The sequence below is a fragment of the Ceratotherium simum genome, chromosome 9, assembly GCF_057802395.1.
Source record: "Ceratotherium simum simum isolate JZ-2026a chromosome 9, ASM5780239v1, whole genome shotgun sequence".
Taxonomy (NCBI): Eukaryota; Metazoa; Chordata; class Mammalia; order Perissodactyla; family Rhinocerotidae; genus Ceratotherium; species Ceratotherium simum.
In genome coordinates, this window is record NC_141908.1 from 13,623,498 (window position 1) to 13,643,133 (window position 19,636).

The 19,636-nt window shown below is 36.5% G+C and overlaps 1 long non-coding RNA gene across 4 annotated transcripts in view; it reads left to right on the forward strand.

The window, feature by feature from the left end:
* Window positions 1-6,911: 6,911 nt before the first annotated feature.
* Window positions 6,912-19,636, forward strand: part of LOC147916238 (uncharacterized) — a 164,828-nt gene continuing 152,103 nt past the window's right edge. The window contains exons 1-3 of one of the 4 annotated variants that reach the window (XR_015553162.1): window positions 6,912-7,557; window positions 15,742-15,881; window positions 16,082-16,142. This is a non-coding gene — a long non-coding RNA (uncharacterized LOC147916238). Of the gene's footprint in view, window positions 7,558-15,741; window positions 15,882-16,081; window positions 16,143-17,647; window positions 17,715-19,636 lie in introns of all 4 variants that reach the window. The other 3 variants (XR_015553164.1, XR_015553163.1, XR_015553161.1) reach the window with 3 other exon arrangements.

Genomic DNA, 19,636 nt, shown 5'->3' on the forward strand with positions numbered 1-19,636 from the left:
TCTAAGAAAACTGTTAAAAGCTATACGATCCCCCCCACCCCATGACCCTTTTGCGGCTGCTCCCAAAACACCTGCATGTGGCCCCTTTACATTTGTGAGTTTCACCGTTAATGGGGAAATAGAAAGGGAACAAAGAAAAATGAAGACTTTTAACCCTTTAGAAAGTTTGGATAGTTCTTACCATGATGGTCTCAGGTTTGGAGTTTCTATTTGTTAGTGGATTTGACTAATTTTACTTAACGTAAGTACTTAGATGGATTTCTTGACAATGTGGATAAAAATTCCTGAAGATTTCATTTTTTTATCTTAATATTTTTAGCTTCATATAGTCACCCCTAAAGCAGATAAAAAGGAATGAATAAAGCTGTCCCTAATCTAGAATTAGATTACATTTGTTTCTTGAAGGCTTTTTGTAAAATTCTAGGACAATGAAGACTCAATTATTTAGATTGCATTTTAGATTTAAAATACAGTACTTTAAAAAAGAAACTGTATGGAATTCATTGGGGAAAACAAAAAGAAAGAGCCAGCCAGAGTACTTCCTTCCAAAATATGATTGTTTTCCTTTATATCTCTTATTTTATTTTTCTCATTTCTGTACTCTACCTTACTCTTTCCTTGTAGGCTACATCAACTTTCCGAAGGAATGCAAATGTTTTTTCCTTCCTCCAGATCTTACTAAGACTTATTTAGCAGCAGGACAGGATAAAACTTGGAAACAATAGTTTAGAACAGAGTTCCAGAGTCCAAACAGGTCTAAATGTAGTGTTGAGAGCGAAAGATCCAGGAGGGATGAGGTTAGATATGGGGGAAGCTCCTCAGACAGAGTCAGGCAGGTTAAAAGATCTGGGAAGGCAGTTTTGGAGTTGTGAGAGAGAGGAAGAACAGCTCTTGTGTCCAGGAAATCATCATACCCAGCAACGGGCTCGCTCTGCTCGCCGCAATCTGAGCCAATTAATCACGAGTTAAAGATCGAAAAACGAAGTTTAATTAGATTAGCCGACAAACTGGAAGACAGGTGACCAATGTCTCAAAAACCCGTCCTCAAAGATTACAGAATCTTGAGTCAGTTATATAGGGAACATGGGCAGTAAGGAGGGAGTCCAAGGATCTTGGTCTCCAGGCATGATGGGCTCTGGTATCACATTGTTCTGTTCTTCTGTCAACTGTGATGGATACCTTGTATGTGTGTTTCCAACCTTTGGGCAGCCTGTTCCTGGAGAGAAACTCATAGAACAAAGTTTTTAATTTATCAAGCTATTGAGGAGCACATACATAAGTGGAGGCCATAAATCAGGAGAGCGTGTGAATTTTTTTGATTACGTGCAGAGCAGCAAGTGGTCACACAGAGGAAGGGCTGGGGCCATTTAGCATAACAAGATGGCCTCACGTATGCTAACTTACAATCACAGGGATGTATTTTAATTCCTGGGCAGAGCTTGGAGGCTCTACGTGCTCCCGGGTATCCCTCAAGGATGGCTACAAAGATGCTCAGGATTATTTTTGCAGCTCAATGGAGAGACAATACCTAGAGGTTCAACTTACTTCTGTGGAAGTTAGGGGCAAATAGACTTCACTGCAGGTTCTTACAAAATAAGAATGAGGTGTGTTCGTAAATCAGATTTAGCTCAGCAAAAACTACACAATACCAACACCACTCTCAAATCGCATTTATTTCCACCTTCCACTAAGCTTTTTCAATGTGTTTAGTTTATTAATAGATTTCTCATATGCCTTCAATTATCATTTGTATTCGTTTATTTTGTGGTGTTCTATTTCTGTCTTTACTCTTGTGCGTTGCACATTCTCTCTCTTGTCCTTCCAATTCTCAGATAATGTAAATATCACAATTCTTGCTCACAGATATTTAGATATTTTAAATGTCAAAACACTTGAGAAATAACAACAGAAAAATAGAATCATCCACTTAGATATTGTGAGCTCATCTCCTCCAGGGAGCTGGCCTTGGCAGGGATGCTCACGGGGCTTTCATTATTGTTTCATTTCTTCTTCAAACTGAGAACAAGATACTTACCCAGAGAATAGGGGAAGCTATGGAACTTTCGGGTCAGCTTGCTAAAGCGAGGAAAGTCTGGTGATCTCTTGTATGCTAAGACTTATGTGCATTAATTTTCTGGTTTTTTCCTTTGTGAATTTATATAAATGAAGATGTTTTCTTGTGTTGCAAAGTATAGGGATAATTATACTTTAATTGCATCACAGCACAATTCAAGGGAACCCTAAAGATGTAACTGATCTCTTTTATATTCTTTCATTATAAAATTAATTTTTCTTGTTGCATAAAATTTTGGAAAATTAGAAGGAAGATGAAATGTTTTATGTATTTCTCTCCAAAATACAATAGTTTTATGAATTTCCTAATAATTTTGTCTTGCATGATTCTGTACTTTTAAATTATACATATATAACTTTAATGCTTGTTATGTACTCATCCAAAACTTTAATTTTTAATTAAAATGACTGAAATGTCCCATCCTACTTTCAATCTGGTGCCCTTCCCAAGATGTCTAAACATTTCCAGAAGTGCTTGTGTTCACTTTCCATTTGGATTCCTCCTTTCCCTATGTTCTCATTATATGTTCTTTCCTGTAGTTGTTAGTCTTTTCCCCTCTCTGCATTCTCCCATGTATGACCTCTAACCCCTGCTCCATTCCCCAACACAACTCTAACAAAGGTCTGTTGAAAGTGGTCATTTTAAAGAAGGTTTGGAGAGGGTGGATGGAGAGTACAGCACTGTCAGAGCAAGATGAATTGTAAAGATCTGTCTCCCTGGTCTGCTGTCCTCAGCAATACAAAGAAACAGTAGAACGTTTGAAATTAGTTTTTTTTGTTATTGTTATTACTTGATTAACTTGAATTCTTTGGTATGGCTCTTCTGACTTTTTATCTCACCTCGACCCTCCCCTGACACCTGAAGTTTTATTATTTCCAAATACGTAAGGAAGTCTAAAGCACAGGCTCGGATTAAGAATATTTTTGAAAAGAATGAACTGATGTTCCATTAACTTGTAAAGATAGTAAACTAATGATATAAGCAAAATTTGAGACAATTATCATTAACATTACTGTGAGTAGCCTACATGATTAAATGGCAAGATGCAATTGGCCATCAAATAAAGTTTTTTCATAATCCATTCCTTCTTAACTGTCACCCGTCAAAGACAGAAAATGTATTGATGACAAGTATTTAAATAGTAGTAAAAAGTAAAAAAATGAGCCAATGCAAGTTTTTGACAAAGTGTCCTCCAACTTTGTTTTAATTTTTTGATTGTCAATAGGCCAGGTATCTACTGGAACTTGCCAGTAATAGGATTATTGCCAGCTGCCTATAGTTTTATTCTCAGCAGAAACTTCCTATTTTGCTCAGACAGAAAAATATTCTGCTATTTTCTTTGCTTCCAAATACGCTATATCTTTTTTTTTCCCCAATATATACACCTGAAGAAGGTATAAGCTTGCCAAATTCCATCAAGCTTTCAAAGAAGTCAATATAACGCCAGGAAGAGCTATGAGGAAGAACATGTGAAGCTGGCTTTGGAGGCTTACTTTGGTGGTTATTTATTTTTACTCTCCTGAGTAAAAATGTTTTTCTTGTTTTTTCTTGATGTGTTTTCTTGAACACGGAACTGTGAAATGAGCTCAGTAGGTGATGAGCTTACATGATCTAACCTCATAGTGACTCACATAAAAACTCTGTTGCCAAAGGCACAGCATGGATGCCCCCTCCATGGGGAGATCTCAGGCTCTGCTCTCATGAAGGTATAAAATTTTTCAGGATGGAGCCCTGTCTCATGCTACAAATTATAGTCTCCAAATTTTCCCAGACTATAAGTCAAGAAGACATCTCTATGGATTATATAATTCAAATGCTAAAATATCATTATTCATTTTCTCACTTTTAAGATTCCTTGAGGCTTATCTTTCTTTCCATCAAATCTTATCCAAGAAGAGATAAAAGACATAAACGGGAACTGAAGGTGGGAAGATGGAACTGACATTCATGACTTCTGTTCCTTGAGTCCCTAGAGGAATTCTGTTCGTTCTGAAGGATGGCTTTGCTAAGTTACAGAATTCAACTTTATTTAGCTTTGTTTAAACCACTTCCTGGGTGAATATTATTGCCTTTTATTTTGCTTGGTTTAAACCACTTCCTGGATGAATATGATTGCCTCTTGATGTCTCTAAATACAAGGCCCCCATCATATGTTTTCTGACCTATACAGCTCCCTTTTTCACCTGCCTAATATCCTTCTAGGATGAACTTGAGCTAGTTGGTATGATTTCCATGGAACTAGAATATGGGACATAACGGTGTCTTAGTTACACATGTAAATATGTGTGTACTAGCTCAGAATGTAGTGGGGAAGACGGTAAACTGGAGACGGATGTCTTGAAAGGAGGCCCTAAAATCATTCAAGAGCTGAGTAGGGATCCAAGATATTGGAGACCCAGGGGGAATTCAAGCAAAAACCAGTTACGTATACAAAAACAAAAAAACACCGCTAGAGAATCAATATGGTTAATATGGGTGAATAGAAAGTTGTCTGGGCAATTAGACAATACAGGAGGTAGCTCTTACCCTTGACTGGTCTTTCATTTGCACTTTGAAGCAAATCTCAGTGCAGTTTGCCCCCTTGTAAAGAGCGGAGTGTGAAGCAGATCTCTCTACCACCCACCTACATGTAGGAACTGTGGGTGTGACCTTTGCCAAGCCACTGTCATTTCTTAAACGGACCACATTGCTTTCACCTCCATGCTTTGCACATCCTGTTGCCTGCAATGATCTTTCTCTCCTCAATCATATGACAAAGTTCTATATAAAGTCCTCAATATGCAGCTCAAATCCTTTCTACTCTGTCAAGCCCTCTGTATTAGTTTCCTGTGGCTGCCGTAATAAATTAGCACAAACTGGCTGACTTAAAACAACAGAAATTTATTTCCCTAGCAGTTCCAGAGGCCAGAAGTCTAAAATCAAGGTATTGGCAGGGCCACTCTCCCTCCAGAGGTCCTAGGGGTGAACCCTTCCTTGTTTCTCCCAGTTTCTGGCGGCTTCTTGAGTTCCTTGGCTTGTGGCAGCATAACTCCAATCTCCACCTCTGTCTTCTCATGACATTCTCCTCTCTGTGTGGATCTGTGCCTCTGTGTTTCTATGTTCCCTCTTATAAAGACGCTAGTGATTAGATTTAGAGCCCACTCTAATCCAGCATGACCTTATCTTAACTTACATCTTAATTACAGCAGCATAGACCCTATTTTCAAATAATGTCACATTCACAGGTTCTGTGTAGACATGAATTTGGAAGGGACACTATTCAACCCAGCACATTTTATTATCATAGTTTGCCTACTTCCATCGAAGAATTACTTACTCTTTCCTTTGCTTCACAGCGGTGCTTAGTATAAATCTCATTTTGCAATTATTATGCTGTATCACAACTTTTTGTATCTTTTCTATCAGTCTGACAGTTCCTTGGACACAAATACACATATTGTTTACCTTTATACCCCTAGCACCCTGCACAGAGTGTAGTTCACAGTTGGTGCCAAATAAATGTTTAATTGATTGAGATCAAGTTCTTGAAGACGTCTAGAAGAGAGTCCACAATGCACTTTCACCCTTCCTGAGGATCATTGTTCCTTACAGCTACTCCAACATGTCCTGTCAAAATGTAACCACATTTTTTTAGTGAATTATAATGTTAGCAGTAACGACGTTTCTACTTCTCTCATTTGTATCTTCATACATAGTACTGCTTGTTCTAGCAACATTAGGTATGAGCTACACTTTATAAGTTGTTTTTTTTTTGGTAAGCCAGTCAGTATATCTCTGAATGCAAAAAGTATTCCTGTTTATGTTTGTCTTTTGAGAAACTATTTATAAGATAATTATATCTGTCTTACTGTATTAAACAAAGGATACTAATCATTGTTTAACATACTCTTGATACTCAGGGCCTTTATTATGAGCATAAGCTATTTCACTGAGCTGAAATAAAATGAAACCTTCAGAGCCTTTGAATATGTTTTCATGTTTAATAGTTTTACATGGTAAAATAATAATTGATAGCATTGATATAGACCTAAGTATATACCAAAGTTTTAAGCACTTTTTCTCATTTAATCTTTACAACACAAGGATAAAGTTGATCCTGTCAATCCCATTTCACAGATTAGGAAACTGAAGCATAACATTATTAAGTGGTTTGCCCAAAGTCATGCAGCTAGTAAATGGCAGAACAAGGATCAAACAAAGGGTATTATGGTGCTAGAATCAATACTTTAATAATTCAGCAATATTGCCTTTGTCTGCTTTCCTCAGCACACCATCGGCTGGCTCTTACTTTGCCATCTTTCACGTAAAAACCTCACCTTGTCTCATTGTTTATGGCTTCTGATTTGTCAGTGTGCTTGTGTACCAGGAGAAAATCTGGGTAGCAAGGCCTGGAAAGCCGTGTCTGGGCCTTTCACTGGCTTTGGTGAATGTGTAACATGTGACATATGTGGGAGATCAAGATTTGGCCACCCTGAAATCTATCTCTTTTTTTTTTTTTTTTTTTTTTTTTTTTTTTTTAAAGATTTTATTTATTCAGTTTTTCCCCCCAAAGCCCCAGTAGATAGTTGTATGTCATAGGTTCACATCCTTCTAGTTGCTGTACGTGGGACTCGGCCTCGCGTTGGACGGAGAAGTGGTGCCTCGGGGCGCTCCCGGGATCCGAACCTGGGCCGCCAGCATCAGAGCGCGCGCACTTAACCGCTAAGCCACGGAGCCGGCCCTGAAATCTATCTCTTTACCTTGGTTGTTTTCTCTAGGGACATTTGACCTCCCCCACTAACTGCCTAAAGAATTTGACATGGTGGTTCCTTCCTGGAACAGATCTATCATGATGGCTGTAAGACAATGTAGGGTAAATGTTACAATAGGAAAGGCACCAACAAGCCCCTCTTATCAGAAGTTCTGTCTCTCTGGCCACATTCTCTGGATGACCCTGCCAAGAGTTGCCAGACAATCATTTACATTTATAAGGGAAATCTCCATTTGTAAAAGTATCTCCCTCTCTGTTTAGAGAAGAGAGGGGGATGAGCTCATTTCTAGTGACTTATCAATGTGGAAGGTGAGGCCTTGAGCTACATAATAAACCTTACTCTTGTTTACTGTGCTTTAGCGGTAATCTCCTGTAACTGACTCCCCCCACCCCCAAAATCCTCCTTTGTCATTGGCTGAAAATGATATTTAAGACGAGAATTTCTGCTATTGTGTTGAGAAATGCAGTGTCCCTGCTTTCTCCCATGTATACATGTTATTAAACTTGGTATTATTTTCTCCTGCTAACCTGTCTTGTTGATTATTTGGCCAGCCATAAGAACCTTAAGGAAAAGGGCAAAGGGAGATTCTCCCTCTTCCCCCGACAGTTTTGGCGTAGTCGCCAGGAGCCACACTGGCTGGCAAGTTGCCTTTTCTGGCTGGAAGACCTGCCTTCTCCCTGGACTACTGCAGATGATGAGATACGGGAATGCCTGACGAAAGCCGGCAAAAAGGTAAGACTTCTTACCATGTCAGCCTCCCGGAATCTCTATCTGCGGAGTCCGGCGGAAGGAAATGGTGAGAATTTTTTCTCTTTCTAAATTTAGATTGGCAGGAGAAAAAAAGAAACTAGTTTCTTGGGCTTTTAGTGACTCTTGGTTTAAATTTGGTAGAGTACTCTTGGTTTTGATCTTGATCCCTTTTCTTCCCAGAGGTAGTCTCTGTTTTTACTTTTTCTGAATATCTTTGGGAGTGAATTCTGTGGATCACGGGGGCTACATCATCTGCGCCCTCACCAGGGACGCCTCTTGCGTCCATGGTAGATTTATTCTAAGCGTGGAAAGTTACCTCCGGGTCTTTCCTTAAAAAGGCTTATTGGTTCGAGTCACTATTGGAATAAATATACAAATGAAGATCCTACTCCTCAATGGCCAGACGACGGATCCTTTGAATTGGGAAAACTTTTAAATTGGGGGAAAAAAATGTTTTGAGAGCTCTCACATAATTATTTATTTGGTACCTAAGAAAAGGCCAAAAAAAAAGGAAGGAAAAAAATTTAAATAGCCTTAAGACCTTGACTCAGGTTACAATTGAATTGAGAACGTGTAAAAGTGTAAGTGTTGATAAGATTATAAAGGTTGGCATGTTTGAGCTAATTTTATATAAAGAGGTTACATCAACTTTGCCTGAGTATGTTTTAAAATGTCGACTGGGAATGCTTCCCTTGTCCAAAATTAGAAGACCAAGACCTATTGATAAAAATCTTAATGATAACTATGTTTAAAGGTATAAGAAGTGATGAAAATTGCATGAAATTTTGTAGGAAAAAACTGATGTTATTTCTATTACAGAACTGGTTAACAAAAATAGTAATATAAATAATGGCTAATTTTATCTAATGTCTTATGAAGTCTTACAGGCAATCTAAATAATTATTGGGAACAAGTAAATAGTTGTGAAAAAGATAAATGTTAGATGAACTTTAAACAATAATTATGTGTTATGGTGGTTACAGCTTCCAAACTCTTTTTGGTGACTTTGAGAGTTTTGCTAAAATTTATGATAAAAAATTCTCTGAGTATCATCATTTCCAAATAAGATAAGATATTAGACATTGATTGCTAAATGTACGTTTGTCTACTTTTGGCTTTTCATTACAGGAAAACTAAAAGGTGTTTTGGGTCTATTGGTAAACATGTGTTTTATTAAAAGATTGTACTATAAAGTAACATGTTTCTAGAAGTTATAAAGTGTTTATAAATTTTCCAAGCCACAAGATACTAATGTAAAAGAAAGTTTATAATTGTTTAGTTTTTACTTACAAATTGAGGTTTCTAAAGGTTAAAATTTCTAATTAGTATATGTGATTGAAAATTAAGAAAAATATGTCTGTGTACAAGGAAAGTAAGATGTATAAAGAAGGTGCAAAGAATGGAAATATTTTGTTTGGTTAAGAAAGATAAATTTGTCCTCAAGTACTAGAAGAGAAAAGAAAGACATGGGACAAATTCTAAATGTAAAAAGAAAGTTATAAAAGGTTTGTGGAAGAAGAATTCTGGAAAAAGAGTTTTTGCTTGGTCATGTTGGCTAAGATTGAAATGAATTTAATTAAGTAAATGAGTTTTAATAGCAAAAGTAAGCTGGTGCAAAATTGAAATTTCTCGTAAAAAGATAATTTGCTTAAACTTAATAAAGAGGTTATAAAAGATTTTTCTTTACCTTTGAGTAAGTCTACCTAAAAAAAAAAAACAAACTGTTAAAATAATTTCCTGTGTTCAAAAGACAGGTCTCTCTATTAAGGCTTTTTGGACTCTTAATGCTCTGTTTGCTTTGGCTTTTTATATTTTTGACAAGCTCCCCAAAATTCATATCTTAAATAAAGTCTTTATTTTTACTTTTTCCTTTGAGAATTTTCAAAGGGCCCTGAAACTTCTCAAAGAAATTTGCTCTCTTCCTATAAGGAGGAAGATACTAAACTTATTAGGCTGATTTAGTATGTTAAATTACATAGAAAACATTGTCAGACAAGTGATGATAAGCCTGCTTAGGTGGTATTATGTGGGTAAATGTTATTGATATAGGCGTTTTAAAATTGTATAACATTACTGAAATTCTGATCTGTCCTGGTTATCAGTCAGAATTCTGGTTATTATTATTTTAAAGTGTTGTATGTCACAAAATTAACCAAATTTCTTTGTCAATTGCCATTTTGAGGTCTTGTTGTTTACAGACTTATTTCTTTGCTCTAATGCTTTGCAAAATGTTTCAACTTCAGAAAAATTCATGGAAAGGACTCTGACATTTACACTGAAGTACAGGCTTCTGATAAACTTTCTGATCATAAAACTGAACTGGGTAAAAAAAAAAACTACAGAAATCTGATGGAGAAACTGATAAGTTCATGAAGCTGCTAACAAAAAGATTGGGATCAAGAATGGATTACACAGGACTGAATGAACTGATTATAATTTTTATGATTTTTCATTTGAAGTATTGCTGAATTTTTAATGTTTTGTTTTTTTCAGATTTAAGGACAACTTTTTCTCTTTTCTCCTGAGCTAACTATGACATAACAATTTGATAAATGATACTTTTGTAAGCAAAATTGAAATATTTATCTTTTTCTCTCTACCTGATCCCTCGAATTTAAAAACTCTTAGTAAGTGAGTATTGTTGTTTTCATGGCAATATAGTTATTTGCATAAGTTCAATAAGAATCTGTTCTCCTTATAACAGGACACAATTGGAAACACTGGGTCTATTACCAAGGTTGTGACTGGAACATCATATTTGCAATATAACCATACAGCTTTTGAAAAATAAAGGTTGGACTTTATGAAATAAAGCCACGTGAAAATATTGGCCTGGTACCTTATGTTCCAAGCAGCACTTACCAGGATAAGTAAAAAATGTCACTTATCTGGCAGGTACAAGGAACCTCGAAATATTTTGGAGAAACCTCGGAAGAGAGAAATTCACCCAAATCTATAGATATTACAGGCAAAGTCTGATGACAAAATCCTTGGCTTGGCTTTCCTGGCCTCGAGAGACCTTTAAAGTTCAATCTGAGATTCCTTATAAAAAGTTCCAACAAAGCAGATTTAAAAGAGCCTATGTGATCAATTGCTATTCTTCCTGTACTTATATAAATAATTGGGCCAACACTATTGGAACTAGACTTATTTTGCAAACTAGTTAGTTTTAATTTGGCTATCTTAATAAAAATGAGGGTGATTTTAGAAAAAAAAATTATATCTCAGTAAAAACTATAGTATACATTTGCAGATATTAGATCCTAGTTTTGTTGTCTTTTGAGGTTTTTGTCTTATATCTGTTGACTGGACTGGATCCTGATTTCTTCTAGTCTCCTGAAATATCTGGCTACAGATGTCCAAACTAACGTTTTTGATTTTTTCCATCATTTTCATTTGAAATCACTGAAAACTGAACCTGCCCTTTTTCCTGAAGCCTTACAAACTAAAGCTGATGGACTTGATACAAACTTAAGAGATTACTTGATGACATCATCAGAGACATTTTAAACTGCAAAAGATGCTTTGACGCTGACATCTAAAATTCTTCTTCGCTGGCTGTCCTCTGAACTCAAAAACTGCTTTACAACTTACTCTAACCATTAACCTTGTTTTTCTTTCATTTACACAGAAATGCTTCTTATTAAATACTTGATTGCTTGCTTCCACAATATAGGTTTAACCTTTATTATCACCACCTTCTAAAATGAACTTAATTGAACTGATCTACTATCAGGACTAAGAAATGTGTTCAGTGAGATAAAACAATCTACCAACTCAGCTTCTGGACTATGAAACTTCTTTAAGTTTCAAAAAGATTGTGAAACTTATAGTTTCAAAGGCGGGACTGTGAGAGATCAAGATTTGGCCACCCTGAAATCTATCTCTTTACCTTGGTTGTTTTCTCTTGGGACATTTGACCTCCCCCACTAACTGCCTAAAAAATTTGACATGGTGGCTCCTTCCTGGAACAGATCTATCATGATGGCTGTAAAGATAACGTAGGATAAATGTTACAATAGGAAAGGCACCAACAAGCCCCTCTTATCAAAAGTTCTGTCTCTCTGGCCACATTCTCTGGATGACCCTGCGAAGAGTTGCCAGACAATCATTTACATTTATAAGGGAAATCTCCATTTGTAAAAGTATCTCCCTCTCTGTTTAGAGAAGAGAGGGGGATGAGCTCATTTCTAGTGACTTATCAATGTGGAAGGTGAGGCCTTGAGCTACATAATAAACCTTACTCTTGTTTACTGTGCTTTAGCGGTAATCTCCTGTAACTGACTCCCCCCACCCCCAAAATCCTCCTTTGTCATTGGCTGAAAATGATATTTAAGACGAGAATTTCTGCTATTGTGTTGAAAAACGCAGTGTCCTTGCTTTCTCCCATGTATACATGTTATTAAACTTGGTATTATTTTCTCCTGCTAACCTGTCTTGTTAATTATTTGGCCAGCCATAAGAACCTTAAGGAAAAGGGCAGAGGGAGATTCTCCCTCTTCCCCCCACACATACAACAAAGAGTCCTGGTATGGAAGCTGTGTGTTCTCTGGGCACCAACATCTTTCTTTACTTTCGTAGGCAGATGGGCTACACTCTATTTAGTAAGTTTCACATAAAATTCTTAAATGGATCCTTAGTTCAAGGCCTTATGAAGAGAATGAAAGGCTAGGTAGAGATGACTAGTAAAGATAAATTCTAGGAGTGATAGAGAAGTCTGATTCTATAGATAAAAAAGATAAAGGGAGTGAACCCAGAGGGATGGGTGGAGATGGGCAGGATGCGGGGTGGGGGTGTGGGGAGAGAAGGTGGCTCTACTGCTGATTGGTAGGGAATCAGAAAATTTAAAGAGCATTCCTTTTTACTATTTCTTTGCAGGTTTATCTGTCTCACTTTTATTGTCTCCTAATCTCTACTTATCAGCCCTTGTTCTATTGCCCAGTCAAAAATTTAATTAGAAATGTTATTTACATGCAATTCTGAAAGGGCAGGGAGGGTGGCAGAGACTAAAAGAGAGAGAAAGAGAGAGAGAGGAAGAAAAGTTAGAGGCTGTGAGGAACAGAAAGATAAAGATGGCTAGTCAGATTTTAGCAAGTTCTGGAATGCCTTTGGCTGTCTTTATAGGCTGTCAGCCAAAGGGTGGAGTACAGCTGGATCAGGCTAACTGAAAAATACAGAACTGTGATGTAAACTAAATTTTGGATTTATTCCAGCTCATTAAGACTCCCTGGTAAGTTGTTTCAGACACTACTTGAAGAAAATAAATATGTCACTTATAAATTCTTTTCTTCTTGCTCAGATAGTCTAATTCTTTTATCTTAGAAGTTTTTCTTTGTATCACTTCTAGTCTTATTTTCTTAATTATAATTACAGAGGTTTGACTAATGCAGAACAGAGAAAAAAGATTTATTGACTTTGCATGTCATATTAATTTTAATATTAACTTAAATTTTCCAAAAAGACACTTTGGAAAAAACTAACTTTTACCTTTCAGACTTTCTCAAGGTCAGGGGACTGAGCATATGACATACAATTTGCCTCAAGCCTCGAGCCTGTCAGCTGTGTGTGCTCAAGGGATACTGGTTGAGTGACTGACTAGTTGGAGTAGACTCTGGAACTTTAGGTCCTCCCTACATTCTACCCTGCAAATTCTTTATCTCATACCTTCTCTCTGGCAGGCTATACTGCTACCGTCTTCATTTTCAGAAGCTATTGCCTATTCAGGACCAGCTCCTTTTTCTCCTCACTTCCAAGCTCAGTTTTCACTGACTGTGATGGTCTGCACACCTGGGCATTTTAGCCACAAATAACTGCCCTTGAAAAACCTGAACTTGGAAACCAGCACGTAGAGAAAAATAGTTTAATCAAATGTAGGAATGTGCAGGCTTTCAAAGTCACCTATGACACTCATCAAGGTGTAGGGACTATGAAACATCACAGATGTGAAGGACATATAGGTGGCAGTTATTAATATCAAGATGATTGATTTCATATCCTTGAAATGTACCAAACTTTAACTCTAGGTTCAGAAACTCCATAATTTACATAAGTACAGTCTGTGTCAGTTCATTAACAGGACATTAGTAAGTCTGAGGAAGATGTTCTAAAATGTTCTCAGGAAAATCATGAAGGAATACACCAGAAAATAAGATTATGTTGAAAGTTTACCTTTGGAGAAAGGTGTGTGTGTATGTGTGTGTATATGTGTTTTCTTTTGTGTTTAATTTACTTTACTTTTAGGCAGTGGCTCTGATCAGGTGTACATGGGTCAGTATTTATCCTGGAGGCAACATGGAGGTTAAATTCTGAGAACTCATTTGGATACACTATGGGTTTTTATCTTTTTGAAATTGACCTGCATCTTCTTAAGTGTCTGTTTCATACAGTTAAGTATGATTTGATAGTTACATGGATATATCTTATAAATTTGATGTTCAAGTTCAGTTTTCTTCATTTGGGGCAAACATGGAAGATAGAGGACCTTTTGTGAATGATCATGTGCCCCAGTCAGAGGCTTCCCTTGAAATTCAAATTGCTAGATATGGAGAGGGTATCTGTCCCCCTCGTCTGGGTCTTTGCATTTAAAGCCATCATTTATTCAGGTAATAGGCAGGTAGAGGAAAAAATAAACCATGTACTCTATGGCTATTCAAGTTAAAGTCTAGCTGCAGAACTCCAAGAACAAATTGACAGACTGAGACAAGAAAAGAGCGTGTTGAGGGAAAAGAAAGTATAACTCTTAACATCTCAATAACAAAATGCCATAAATAAATGGTGGTGCATTTCTTTATTTCCCTCTCAGAGACTGCAAGTGCTTAGAAAACACTGTAAAAAGGAAATAGGTTTCTTTCTTCTCATCAGTTTGGGAGTGATCATGTGGACTTTTTCTGTAGTATTTACTTTGGCTGCAATAGAGAGAGAAAAAGAAGCCCAAGGTACAGTAAGGGAGAGGACATTTACATTTGAGGGCATGTTTAAATAAGAAACTTCCAGAAGTCATGGGCAATCTGGGCAGGGCCCTGCTTCTCCCTGCCTACAACAAAGCCATTGACCCCCCAACATACCACGAGGAATACAAATCAAAGATTCAGCATCAAAGGTCATAACCTTGTTATTTATCCATTTTTGTTCCAGGCTTCTGGTAGATTTATGACGCTGGATTTTTCCACCATGCCTGGACCCATAGTCGCTTTAGCCTTATTTCAAAATTTTGAACTCAGATTGCCAAGTCCATGTTGACTACACCCTTTACAATACTTTCAAAGGTTTCTAAGGCTTCACATTCATAGGATCTGGGTCTTAGTGCTCAGATACTTCCTACCCTAACTAAATGGCTGGTTATCTGTGAATTACCAGCCACACCTCGGGGCGGAAACCTCCATCCTTCCTATTGAATTTGCTGCCTCAGGTCAGGGTCTCTTGTTCTCTTAGTCAGCAGCCTGCAAAGCCAAACTCATACTGGCTGAGCACTGTCTTCATGTCCTCCATGAATATTTATTGTGTGATTATATAAATTATGACGAAAGGCCAGGGAAGATCTGATTGGCAAATATAATTTGGATTTTAGCAGGCCAAAAAGGCATGTATCCAAGCATTCCTAAGCACTTATTTCCTTTTGTAATTTTCCAAAAGCATATATACTTTCCTGTTTAAATGTATTTAAATGTAACTGTTTTCATACAGATAGACCATATAAATCTTAAAGTCATCCGGGCCAACTTGCTTCTTTAAGTAGAAATCCTTTTGCAAGATCCACCTCAGGTAGTTTCTCAGCCAGAGCTCGAAGACTTCCAGTCTCCCAGATCACCTTCCCTCTACCCAAACTTTGTAATCTCCCTTTGGCTTTCAGAACTGGCCTCGGGTGTGCCCTCTAGTGAAACATAACTCAAGTCTATTCCCTCCACATGTGGGAGAAGCTAGTGGTTGCTTTCATTTAATTTTAGAGCTTGGATTCTTAAATATTTGGTTTGAAAGCAACCAAATGAAGAGCTTGAACACAGAGTTATTTTTGAACATTTCAAATACAGCTTTGACTTTTGATGATTTAGATCAAATATCCACTGTCCTAAACTGAAGTTTGAGTCTCTTAGGATTTGGTACAGTGTCTCTCCTCTCACCTCCACTATAAGTGAACATTTATTAATAACCAAAACTTTTATATTAAAGTTAGGGAATTAAAAAGAAAACAACTCACAAAAGGAGATCTCATGGGAGGTGGGAGGAAGAGGATAGACCTGAGAACAGATGCCTCGCCAGACAACATGAAGGTCCCTGATGAGACTGAAAGTGATTACAGATTAGGTGAGGTGAGGAAGAGCTGAATCTATACTTGTCTGCCTCCTGGCTTTCAGGTGGGCTAGTCCCACTTGGAATCTCAGTTTTGGGAAAACAAAAATATGGTTCTGTGTAATATCTTTATTTGTGATGAAGCAACAAAGTTTTCTATGGTGACTCCTCTCTTTCTTCTATACATATTTATAAAACCACTACTGTGCTTTCTCCTTAGGGATTGTCAATTGCCTCACTCCTGGCTCTTGCCTTTCCTGGGTCTCTCCCACTGAGCTGAGGTGAGTACTGCCTTCATGTGAAGCTGATGTCTGCTCCCACCTTAGATCAGCTTCCCAGGGGCTAATTCAATAAAAGTCTACAGCTTCCTATTATGATTATTTTTCTTTCTCTTTTCCTTCTGGTGAAGAATAACAGGCATATAAGTAGTCTACAATTACATGTGAAAGATTTTAACTAAACTATGTCCACAAGATTTTTCTTTGTTTGCTCATTAGACTACATTTCTTTCTTCTTGGTGTTTGTGGGATAGAAACCACTGGCGAAGAATGCCTTGTGTTTCCTTCTTATTCAAATACTGCACAGGAAGGAAGAGAAACATAATAGCAGGTCATACTTACTATTGTTATTCATTTTGATTCTAATAAAAATATTTTTATTTGTTAATGAGGTAGAAATGTACTAATTGAATGAATGTCATTTTTAGATACATAAGAATATCTGGTGGAAATTTCAAGGTCATGCAGTTTCATCTTGTTGCACAAGACAACTCTAGGAGGCACCATACACATTTTATACTATGTGAAGGCCACTCTCATCACCTCTCAAGTGGATGGCATTGACACAGGATCTTGTACAAACACTCTTTCTCTGTGTTGCTCTAAACTACAGTTTATATTATGGCCAGAGATAGTACGACATTGATTAAGGGAACAGGTTATAGCCTTGGTTAGAATACTAACTAGCTGACACCTATAGGACGTATTGTCTGGGAAAAGTTACCTGATGTTTCTAAACTTCTGTCTCCTAATTGTAACAAAGATTAATAATATTGTTTTCCTCATAAGATCTTTGTGAAGATCAAATGATATAATTGATGGAGATAGTCTTATTAAAATCAACATATTACATAAACATAAACTAAATTCCAACATCAAGAAAGAGAAATCTTGAGAATGGGTACATGCTTTTTGTTCTTGTTGTTATTGTTGATCCCTGAAAAATATTTTGACATTATTACTTATTTCATGACCCTATATGAATAATTAGTTGTTTGCCATTTTGAAAATACAGTGGACACAAAAGCACCCTCATCCTGTTCTGAAGAGATAACCATCCCTGAGCTTTATTCCATTCCTGGCAATCCCATCTTTTAGAACTAGTTGTGGATTTCAGTTTTATTCTAATTAATTGGCATTAATGTGCCTTGAGATTGTTATAGAATAAAAGAGTACACCATGTTCTCAAATCTCACCTATGGAAGCAATAGAATTTGTTAGCTTAGAGCAAAATTTTGGTGTTGGCCTGGGAGGATTTGAAACCTGGTTCTCCCATTACAAATTATGTGAATTCAGGCAAATCATTTAATCTTAAAGTATCTTAGTTTCTTCATCTATAAAATGTTGAAAATAGTATGTATTATATTGTTATAAGCCTTAAATTCTTTATATGCATTACCTCATGTGTAATTGCTTACTTTATACAATATATTTCTGTATAGCATGGCAGAACTTCTGCTAGTGCAATACAGGGATTTCCTAATCTGAACTGAACTCTGTTTTATTAGGATTTAGTTCAAGTTGATTGCAATTAAGCAAGGTACTGTCAATCAACATGAATAACAACAAAAATAAGTAAGTAAAGTCCTGAATCTAAGCATCTATATCAATCTAGTGCTAAATTTAAATCAATATTGGTCTATAGTGGTTTTTTGATAATAGTTAACTGACAGTAATATAATTGGCACTGAAAACACATTTGAATGTGGAAGTTAAGCACAGAGTAAGGGCCAATAATTTAGTTGGGAAAGGAATAAAACGTAAGGTGAGAATCAAGGAAAGAGTTTGGGTGTGTCTTGACAAATGCCTTATAATAACCATGTTGAGGATGAAACTAAAAACAAAATCAGTTGCCCATTGTTTAAAATGATAATACCCAAATAGCCCATTATACTAATCATTATAGTGAATCAGTAGCGACTGTGTAGACCAGGCAAAATTTTGTGCTTGAAACAGTTCAGAAAAGCTTCACTGAAGACATAAATTAATCTAAGAACTATTAGAGTCAGTCAACTTGGAGACTAGCCTGAATCCCTGGGCTGAGCTCCAAGTTCTAAGGCTGGGTCTAGGGTACCCCCAGGTTACATCCTCCTTGGATAAGTGGGCAACTTCTCATAGAACAAGAAGACTGAACAGAAACATGCAATGCCACATGAAGGGTAGGTTCTTAACTAGCTCATTGTTTATCCAAATTCCATTGTCCAGCAAGATGAAAATCAATGAGACAGGGAAACATACTCTGCCTCTATTTAGTGACAGGAGCTGCCAGATCACATGACAGAGTGTGTGGATATATTGAGGAATGAAGAATTGTAACAAAAGTGCAATCTGTCACACATATTGAGCTAAAAGCTATTACTTCCACCCAACTTTTGAGGTTCTTATTTATGAAACAAAACTGGACAAATATACTGACAGCCATTCAAATATTAGAAGATAGTTATTATAATTACCTCAAGTCTTTTCTAAGATAGATATCACAAGCTCTTTCTTAAGTTTTACTTTTTTTCTTTGTGTGTTCCCTGCTGTAGAGACTAGATTCCCTCATCATCATGAACAGCCTCTTCTGGAATTGTAAATATAGTCTAGTTTGCCAGGTTTGCTCTTAATATGTTAGTTACCCCGCTATTGAACAGAAATGTTCAGTTAATGTGAATGGTCTAGAACTCTAGTTACCCTAATGCAGCTAAGGATATCGTTAGCTATTTAAAAGCCCTCATCTGATGATATTATTTGATCAGATTGATCTTATGTTCATTGAAAACCTCAAACCTTTTTTATAAGATCTGCTCCCAAAACAAGCTTCTTTCAAGCCTTATTCGACAGGTAGGTACTGTTTTTACCTCTGTTGAATTTCATGTTGTGATTTTTGTGATCATACTTAGAAAACAAGGGAAAGGAAAATAGAATGGTGTGAATAATAAGGAAAGCCTTCCTTTGTATTTCATTCCAAAGGCATTTTCTTTTTATCACACTGTAAGATGATGAAACGTCTTAACCTATTCATGCTTCACTCCTGCTCTCTACGATTTAGAGTTTGAATCATTTCACTCTAATAAAATCTGCTGAACTTTTTCCTTTTGATATGTTATGAAAGTTACATTTATTATTTAAACTCCAGTTTTCTTTCATCCTGACACCAATTCCATTTTAAAACATATATAATTTATATTGCAGTAGATTTTATTTGATTAGAGTATAAAAACACAAATTTATAACCAACCCATGATTATTTATTGAAATCTACTATTAGAACAGAACTGTGCTACATGTTCTATTCATTATATACATTGAGAATATATAGGTGTATTGATAAGGATATAGAAATTCATTGACTATATATAGTGATATTAAATTTAGTGCACAGAGCTAGGTAAATTCTAAAGTTTAATTAAAAAATCACAACTCAGGAGATAATATAATAACTATTGTTTGTATGAATTAAAATCCCCAAATATCAATAAGAAACATTATCTACATAATGGATGATGTGAAAA